The 9,554-nt window shown below is 48.8% G+C and overlaps 1 non-coding gene and 1 pseudogene across 1 annotated transcript; both read right to left on the bottom strand.

Annotated features, from left to right (window-relative positions):
• Nucleotides 1–438: 438 nt before the first annotated feature.
• Nucleotides 439–511, bottom strand: TRNAK-CUU (transfer RNA lysine (anticodon CUU)). The gene has a single exon. It is a non-coding gene; the product is annotated as a tRNA-Lys (tRNA).
• Nucleotides 512–1,459: 948 nt separating this feature from the next.
• On the bottom strand, nt 1,460–3,397 carry LOC149369966 (uncharacterized; annotated as a pseudogene).
• Nucleotides 3,398–9,554: the final 6,157 nt, after the last annotated feature.

Here is a 9,554-nt window from a genome sequence, read left to right as displayed (position 1 = left end):
CGCACTCTCCAGGAACGTTACAAAGAAGTGATTCTGTGTCGTCTTCCAATAGACCCAACCCCCCACACCTTAAACATAACTTCATCCTTACGGAGAAGTGGTAACCATAAACCACATTTTATGTTCCTGCACTTAGCTCCAACAACTAACACAAAAGCACTTCCAAGAACTTTATGCTTCACACATCCCATTGCACCCTAGGTTACTCCTGGGAAAAAAAGCATTTGTTGAAATTTCCACCGTTTTTAAATTTCTGAAAGAACAAAGCTTCTGAAGAAAGTGTGAGATGTGAAATCACTTTAGTTTCTTCCCGCAATGCATACAAAACTTGTGTCTGGCGCATAATGGCCTTAGTTGCTTATGTGCCATTGAACCCAACGCAACACAACACGCGTCGCAAAAAAATCAAGCACCATCAAAAAGTGAGAAAAAAACTTTCGCCCAACGTGGGGCTCGAACCCACGACCCTGAGATTAAGAGTCTTATGCTCTACCGACTGAGCTAGCCGGGCGACGCGAGCGGTGTTTCAAAAATAACCACACAAAGAATGGGGCAAGAAAGAGTGATAGCACGTGTCGTTGACGAGGAGACGGTCGGCGGCGTCGGAGCAGCCGACCTGGCTTCTCTGCCGTCCTGAGAAGCTGGGAAGCTGTGCGAAGGGTTGCCGCTCGGCCCGCTTTTTCTCCACACGTTCTCCAAGCCGTCTGCTAGGCTCGGCAGGCCGCAGTGAAAGTGGCGCTGTGCTATCGAACGCAGCAGGAAGTGCGAGGACCCGCTCAGAGAGCCGCGTCAATGCAGAAACAGCTTTAGAACAAGCAAATGGACGTTGTGTTGCGCTGTGGCGTGTCGTTTTCTTTTGTGTTGTGTCGCGTTGCGCTTACTGGCGCGTACGTATTTATGGTTATCATGCGACAAGCTGAAGGTAAGGAAAAATTGTTTCCTCCAGAATTTCATAAAAATCTGAAAAACCACGTTGGTGTAGACGGCTCCAAGTAAAAAAAAAAGAAACATCAGAACCATTGGGCTTCTAATGGGTTCCAATAGGCTCGAATTGGACGAGTTCAGTGGCCAACTGGTTCCAACTGGTACGGTGTTCCAATCCAATTGGACCATTGGGTTTCCAATTGGTGAGCCTATGCGTGCCATCGGGGTCCGGCCGCAGAAGACGACAACAGCCCCAGCACGCCTGCCAAGCACGCGCAGACTGGATTTCGTGGCTGCTAACTGCATGCCGGCGTCACGCTGTCCCGTACCCGCCTGGCTGAGCGCGTCCAGCCAAACATATCTGTGGAGACCCGACGACGACTTGTGTCTGCGATTCGTCGTCGGGTCTCCACAAATATATTTGGCTGGACGCGCTCAGCCACGCGGGAACGGGACAGCGTTCCGCCGGCATGCAGTTAATGGATCGATGGAAAAACTTTATTTTCGTCAGAGAGCATGTGTGGACTATTCCGTGTTAGATGGCTATTAACCCATGGCTGACGGCGACCTGGGTGGCCCACTCCACGGCCCTGGTCTGGACGACCTGGTCTGAGCTGGCCAACACGGCCTCCCACTGCTCGAGGGAAGGATCACGCATAATATCCGCCGGTGGCGGTGCTATGCTGCAGCTCTATAATATGTGGTCATAGGTTGCCAATTCCTCACACCATTTGCACTCCGGCTGAATGTCCGGGTAGATTTTGCTCAACACGTATGGCTTGAAGAAACATCTCGTCTGCAATCTTCGCCAGACACATTCCTGCGCCTTCACCAATTGCTTGTCCGGGGGTGGGTAAATCCTCCGCTCAAGTCTGAAATGGTTAGCAATGATATGAAAGGATACCAGCACTTCTTTCCTGGACCTTCCCGGGACGTCCGGCTCACCTACTCGGCTGACGAAACCTCGAGCATTCATGTGAGCCGTCTCGTTCTCAGGGTTCCCAGAGTGTGCAGGTACCCAGACAATGTCTGCCAACGTAGACCCTCGCCCCTTGGCCCGATTCAGCAATCGCGCCGCTGTGACAGATATTCTGCCCCTCGCCAAATTTCGGAAGGCTGTTTTTGAATCGCTGAAGATCAGGTCAGCATTACTACTGGTTATAGCTAGTGCTATCGTCGCTTCCTCTGCAGTTTCTGGGGAGCGGGTTTTGACTGATCCAGAGGCGATCAAGCGTCCCCTTCAGTCCACCACCGCAATTGCAAATGCGTCCTTGTCCTTATACTCGGCTGCTTCTAGATAGACTGCTTCGTTGTACTTCCCGTACTTAGCATGTAAAGCTTTGGCTGTTGCTTTCCTGCGGTCCTCGTGATGTATTGGATGCATATTCTTGGGCAAAGGTTTTATGTACAAGCCCTTGTGCATTTCCTGCCTCATCTGAATTTTCGTGTCACCGGCTGGAACGTCAACTCCAATGCCGATCCTTTTCAATATGTCCCTTCCTGCTTTTGTTTTTGAAAGCCTACCGAGTTGCATCACCAAGTGCGCCTCCCGTAGTTCTTCTAGGATGTTGTGCACCCCTAATCCCAGCAGCCTTTCGGTAGACGCATTGTGAGGTAACCCAAAGGCCGCTTTATACGCCTGCCTAATCATAGCCTCCACCTTGCCTTTTTCCGTCGCGTCCAACTTCAAATAAGGCGTCGCATACGCTATTCTACTAAGCACAAACGCCTGCACGAGCTTACACAAGTCGTTTTCCTTAACACCTCTGTTACGATTGGCGGTTCTCCTGATTAGCCGCACGGTAGCATTGACCGTATTTTTAAGCCTTTGCAAGGACTCGCTATTCTTCCTGTTAGTCTGCAGATACATACCCAGGATCCTGATCGTTTGGACCTCAGCGACGGGTACTCCCCCCCCCCCTTTCACCTCTAAAGGTGGTGGCGGCACATAGTGCCTCGCATGTATCCCTCCTGGTTTATCCCTCAGCACAAAAATCTCGGACTTGGGCTGAAAGCACGAGAGTCCTGCTTCCCCTGCTAGCTCCTCCACAATATCCACCGCCTGCTGTAGAGTTTCTTCCAATTGTGCGTCACTGCCTCTTGTTACCCATAGAGTAATGTCATCCGCATAAAATGTAAGTTTAAGTCCCGATATCCCTTGCAGCCTGGGTGGCATCTTGATCAAGGCGAGATTAAATAGGAACTGCAATAATACCGACTCTTGCGGTGTCCCCCTGCCCCCCAATGAGAAGGGATTCGATTTCATTTCTCCGACTACAACCTCCGCAGTTCTACCCTCCAGAAACGATCTGATGTACCGGAAGGTTCTACCCCCCGGTCCTATGTCCGATAGGTTCCTCAATATTTCCTCATGGGTAACATTGTCAAATGCCTTAGTTAGCTCGAGCCCCAAGATAGCCTTGGTGACCGTACCGTACCCAGGATCAACCACGTCTTTTTTTAGCTGTATCATGACGTCCTGCGTTGATAAATTAGCACTGAAGCCCTTGACCTCTACATAACCCTGAAGCCTGTTCAGGACCACATGCTCCATCAATTTGGCCAAGCACGACGTTAGCGAGATGGGACGCAGATTCTCAATGCAGAGCTTCTTGCCTCCTTTAGGAATAAATGTAATCCTAGCATGCTTCCACTCTGGCGTAATCTCCCCGGCCGCCCAATAATTATTCATCAAATTCGTGAGTGCCCCCCCTGACTTGCAATCCAGGTTCCTCAGCATTTTATTAGTAACCCCGTCCGGACCCGCTGCTGACGTGGTACGAAGCTGGCCCATTGCAAACTCCATCTCCGCCAACGTAAAGTCTGCATCTAATTCAAGGTTTTCCTCTCCAGAGTAATCCGGCAAGAAACCGCCCGCCTCTCCGTTTATGTAACGACTTCGGAGTTCATGTATAAATTCCCCAATCGTGCCTTGATACCGATGCACTAACCTAGCCATTTGCCCCTTCCGCGCAGATTTGGTTGCCGCCGGGTCTAAAAGGTGCCTCAACAACTGCCATGTTTTTTGGCATCCGAATTGCCCATCCATCCGGTCACAAATCTGCCCCCACTGTTTGCACTGCAACTTCAATGTGTAGGTTTCGATTTCTCGTTCTAGCTTGGCCATCTTCCTACGGAGGACACCATTATTCCTTTGTTTTCTCCTCCTCCGAAAGAGACTCTCATGTGCTTCCCACATGTGTAACAATCTAGAGTCAGCCGTAAAGCCCCCCTCCTCCGTCGGAACCTCTTCTGTGGTACTCTTCACGGCCTGCGTGAGTTTCTCAACCTAAGTGCTCGATTTCCCCGTTCACTGCGTCATTCCTGTATTTCCGAAATCGGTCCCAGTCTGTCACTCGAGTTCCTTTCACCGTGTCTATGTGTTTAGCAGCACTAAATATCGTGGAAAGGATATAGTGATGACTTCCCAGTGGCTGTCCCGTGTTTACCCACTTTGCATCCCTGATACCATTCACAAATGTGAGGTCCCACGAGATCGAGTCTGCGCGTGCTTGGCAGGCGTACTGGGGCTGTCATCGTCTTCTGCGGCCATTACATCCAATTGGTCCGCCCAACTGCACCGAATTTATCCAATGAATGTTTGTATATTTGACAAAAAAGGTAGAACTAATATGCTTCTTATCATAAAAGCTATCAGCAGCTTAACCTGCTAAATTCTACTCATCATCTACACCACCACTGGAGCTGAAGATAAATTAAATAACTGCGCTCAATGGGCAAGCGCCACTGGCCCCAGCATGAGAGCCTCATAAATTGGGTATATAAGTTGAAGCAGAAGTGTGTTCTCTGGATGTACATATTGAGGTAATGTATGCTACTAGCGCCTGAATGTACAGTTTGCTTCTGTGACGTATGTGTGTCTCTTGGCTTTGATTTTCATAAAAGCTTGTTTATTTCAATTACGCAGAAAAATGTTGATTTGCGTTAGGCAGGGTGTCTCCGTGCAGTCCTCATAAATCAGTTTTCCTTTTGCACATTACAATATGTTAAGCTATTCCTGCGTTACGTAGACGACTGCTTCAGCATCATGCATCGCAGCGACGTACAGCCTTTCCTGAGGTATCTAAACTCAATCCAGCCAGCTGTACAATTCACCGTGGAGGAGGTAATGAATGGACGAATCCCTTTCCTTGATGTCCTCGTCCAGAGGAACAACGCTAGACTTGAATCCTCGGTGTATCGAAAACCGACGCACACTGGAACGTACCTCAGCTTTGAATCAGCACACCCTATTGGACACAAGCGTTCGGTCGCCAAATCACTGTTTAATCGTGCGTTCACCCTATGCTCTAGCCCGGAAAAGCGCCGCTGTGAAATCGCCAAAGTGAAAGCAGATCTCAAATGCAACGGATACCCCCAGCAGCTACTGAAAAGCCAAAAGCGCTCTGCTCAAGTATCCAGACTTGGCCAAAAAGAGAAAAACAGGGAAACCAAGCGTGCAAGTATTCCGTACGCTGCGGGGGTGAGCGAGGCCCTTGCAGGCATTTTCAAAGGATATGACGTGCACATTGCTCATCAGCCTACCAGTAAGTTAAACCAGCAGCTGGTCCGAGTTAAAGACCGCCTAGAACGCTCAAGATTCCCTGGTGTGGTGTACAAGATACCATGCCAGGTGGGACGCTGCCTACATTGGCGAAACTGGAAATTTCAGAAGAAGGCTCAAAGAGCATCAGAATGACGTCATGAACAGCCCCTCTACATCGAATACTTTGGCGGAACACAACGCATCAACAGGACACCCCATTGATTGGGACGAAGCATCTATCATTGCCACAGAGAAAAACTTGTCATCGCGCCTCCTTTTGGAATCATTCCATGTACATAGCACAAAGCATGCTCTTAAAGGGACGATGAAATAAATTTATCGAGATTACATAAAGATAGGCAATCCATCACTCGTCACCCCAGCGCAAGAATTTTTGAGCTAGCATCAATAACAACGAAGTTTTAGACGATTAAAAATCGCTCTCCTCCTCTCTCCCCTCAACTCGTACGCGCGGGGCACCATAAAAAAATAAAGAAAACAGCTCCGGGACTGGGCACCGCCCATGAATACGTCATTCGCTGACGTTCGGTTTACGACTACCGGTTGTCCCACTCCCGAGCAGTAGCGTGCGTCAGCAGCGTCTCTCCGGGTCTCTGCGCTTTCTTGGCTCCCGAACTCGCGACAGAAAGAGGCGGCAGAGGTAAATTGAGAACATATGCGCGAAGGCAATGCCCTGGATCGCGCTTGCCCGAGGGGGGCGCGCGGCGGCTCGAGCAGACGATTTTCACCGCTACCGGAAGTGTGCCCGTGACGTCGTAGCTGCCGCGGCTCGAGCGAATGACAGCGTGTGGTGGCCTGCCGACGTCATGGGACTAGTGACGTCTGTTTTCCCGATTTTGGTTCCAAAATGGCTCCCTACGAAGACACCAAACGGCCCGCGAATTAAAAAAAAACGATTTTTAAAAATTCATAATAAATTGCCGGCTCAGTTCCGAAGACTCATACTTGGTGTCAATGCTTCTGAGCATCACTTCTGACATTTACAAGCGGCTTTTAATTCTTTGCATGGTCCCTTTAACAGGACACGTGGTAATCTGCCGGAAATCTATAATCGCTCACTAGGAAATTTTAACCGTATATAAGCCACTGTCGTTCCATGCAGCGCTCTTGTGATCAAGGGGACCCGTACGGACCCCGAAACGTCGTTTCCTTTTTTTTTTTTGAAAGATTTTGGCGAGTGTATGATTGTTATTTACGCTATGTTCGCTCCTCGCCAGACGGTATACCGTCAAACTCTGGACTATACATAATGTAATAAAGGCTGATACACAAGGACGCACAATAATTTTTGCTGGGCCACTGGTTATGCGGGAATCAGCGGAAACAAGAGCGCTGATGCATGTGCCGCACGTGGCCGTAATGTACAAATGAAACAAGTAGCTATACCTCATAAGGACTGCATGTAATTTGTCCGAAATAGGTTTTGTTTGATATATGGGTTCAACTTCCCAAAGCGACTCATGCTATGAGGGACGCCGTAGTGAAGGGCTCCGGAAATTTTTACCGCCTTTGGTTCCTTAACGTACACTGACGTCGCACAGTACACGGGCTTCTAGAGTTTAGCCTACATCGCGATTCGACCGCCGCGGCCAGGATCGCACCCGCGTCTTTCGAGTCAGCAGCCGAGAGCCATACCCAACAAGCCACCGCGGCGGCTTTGGTGCAAAATTTCATGCAGAGAGGAAAATGGCAAGCTTCAGGGGACAGTGAAGTCAACAAATTGCATTTTGCAAACCCCGTTCTGGTTCTGGCAGAATGGACGACCTGTAGACACCAGGGACGTTTTATAGAAATACGTGCACTGACATCGTAGAGCACATGGGTACCCTTCGCGTAACGCCTCCACCGGCCGCGGCGGCCGCGTTTCGAAGGAGGCGAAACGCAAAATGCTCCCGCTTCCTGTGAAATTTCAGTGCACGTTGAAGATCCCCAGGTGGGCAAAATTAATTCGGAGCTCTCCACTACGACACCTCTTTCGTCCTGTCTTCTCTCACTCCCCCCTTTATTTCTTCCCTTACGGCGCCGTTCGGGTGTCCACCGAGATATGTGAGACAGATACTGCGCCGTTTGCTTTACTCAAAAAAACCAATTAGAAGTAACATTATGTCGTCTCCGCATTCAGCACGCACACTTAGCACAAACTTCCTAGTGACAAAACAAGAGAAACCAGTTTGTGAAAAATGTGCAGATGAACTCCCCCCCCCCCCCCCCCCGTTCACCTTCAGGTCGAGTAATAAACAATGTTTTCCCGGGTTACTGTTCTGTTGGCACAGTTCTCATTGCTTCGTCAGAGCCCCCTAGAACGCAGTTAGCTGGCGTTGTGACTAACCCCCGGCAGGCTGGAATGTCACAGCCAATAAAAAAATCATTGGAACCAACTGGACATTCTAATTTGAACTTATTAGACATTCCCAATGCTTCCAATTCGATTTCTCAATTGGAACGAGTTGGTTCCAGTTGTGTTTTTAGCCACCAGACCAATTGGATCCAACTGGACTAGCCAATTGGACCCATTAGGCCAGGCAGTTATTTAATCAATAAAATATTCATAAAATATGTTACATTCATTAAGAAAGGTAGCTAAATGTTTGTGAATAATATGCTCTGTATGTTGGATAAATTTCTACAACTTAACATATTGTAATGTGCAAAAGGAAAACTGATTTATGAGGACTGCACGGAGACACCCTGCCTAACGCAAAGCAAATCAACATTTTTCTGCGTAATTGAAATAAACAAGCTTTTATGAAAATCAAAGCCAAGAGACACACATACGTCACAGAAGCAAACTGCACATTCAGGCGCTAGTAGCATGCATTACCTCAATATGTACATCCAGAGAACACACTTCTGCTTCAACTTATATACCTAATTTATGAGGCTCTCATGCTGGGGCCAGTGGCGCTTGCCCATTGAGCGCAGTTATTTAATTTATCTTCAGCTCCAGTGGTGGTGTAGATGATGAGTAGAATTTAGCAGGTTAAGCTGCTGATAGCTTTTATGATAAGAAGCATATTAGTTCTACCTTTTTTGTCAAATATACAAACATTCATTGGATAAATTCGGTGCAGTTGGGCGGACCAATTGGATGTAATGGCCGCAGAAGACAAGGACAGCCCCAGTACGCCTGCCAAGCACGCACAGACTCGATCGATCTCGTGGGACCTCACATTTGTGAATGGTATCAGGGATGCAAAGTGGGTAAACACGGGACAGCCACTGGGAAGTCATCACTATATCCTTTCCACGACATTTAGTGCTGCTAAACACATAGACACGGTGAACGGAACTCGAGTGACAGACTGGGACCGATTTCGGAAATACAGGAATGACGCAGTGAACGGGGAAATCGAGCACTTAGGTTGAGAAACTCACGCAGGCCGTGAAGAGTACCACAGAAGAGGTTCCGACGGAGGAGGAGGGCTTTACGGCTGACTCTAGATTGTTACACATGTGGGAAGCACATGAGAGTCTCTTTCGGAGGAGGAGAAAACAAAGGAATAATGGTGTCCTCCGTAGGAAGATGGCCAAGCTAGAACGAGAAATCGAAACCTACACATTGAAGTTGCAGTGCAAACAGTGGGGGCAGATTTGTGACCGGATGGATGGGCAATTCGGATGCAAAAAAACATGGCAGTTGTTGAGGCACCTTTTAGACCCGGCGGCAACCAAATCTGATCGGAAGGGGCAAATGGCTAGGTTAGTCCATCGGTATCAAGGCACGATTGGGGAATTTATACATGAACTCCGAAGTCGTTACATAAACGGAGAGGCGGGCTGTTTCTTGCCGGATTACTCTGGAAAGGAAAACCTTGAATTAGATGCAGACTTTACATTGGCGGAGGTGGAGTTTGCAATGGGCCAGCTTCGTACCACGTCAGCAGCGGGTCCGGACGGGGTTACTAATAAAATGCTGAGGAACCTGGATTTCAAGTCAGTGGGGGCACTCACGAATTTGATGAATAATTATTGGGCGGCCGGGGAGATTACGCCAGAGTGGGAGCATGCTAGGATTACATTTATTCCTAAAGCAGGCAAGAAGCTCTGCATTGAGAATCTGCGT

This window comes from Amblyomma mixtum, chromosome 1 (assembly GCF_055824585.1).
Source record: "Amblyomma mixtum isolate Tamu chromosome 1, ASM5582458v1, whole genome shotgun sequence".
In the NCBI taxonomy this organism is placed as follows: domain Eukaryota; kingdom Metazoa; phylum Arthropoda; class Arachnida; order Ixodida; family Ixodidae; genus Amblyomma; species Amblyomma mixtum.
Note: the sequence above shows the minus strand (reverse complement) of the source record. Positions and strands in the feature narration are given on the sequence as shown.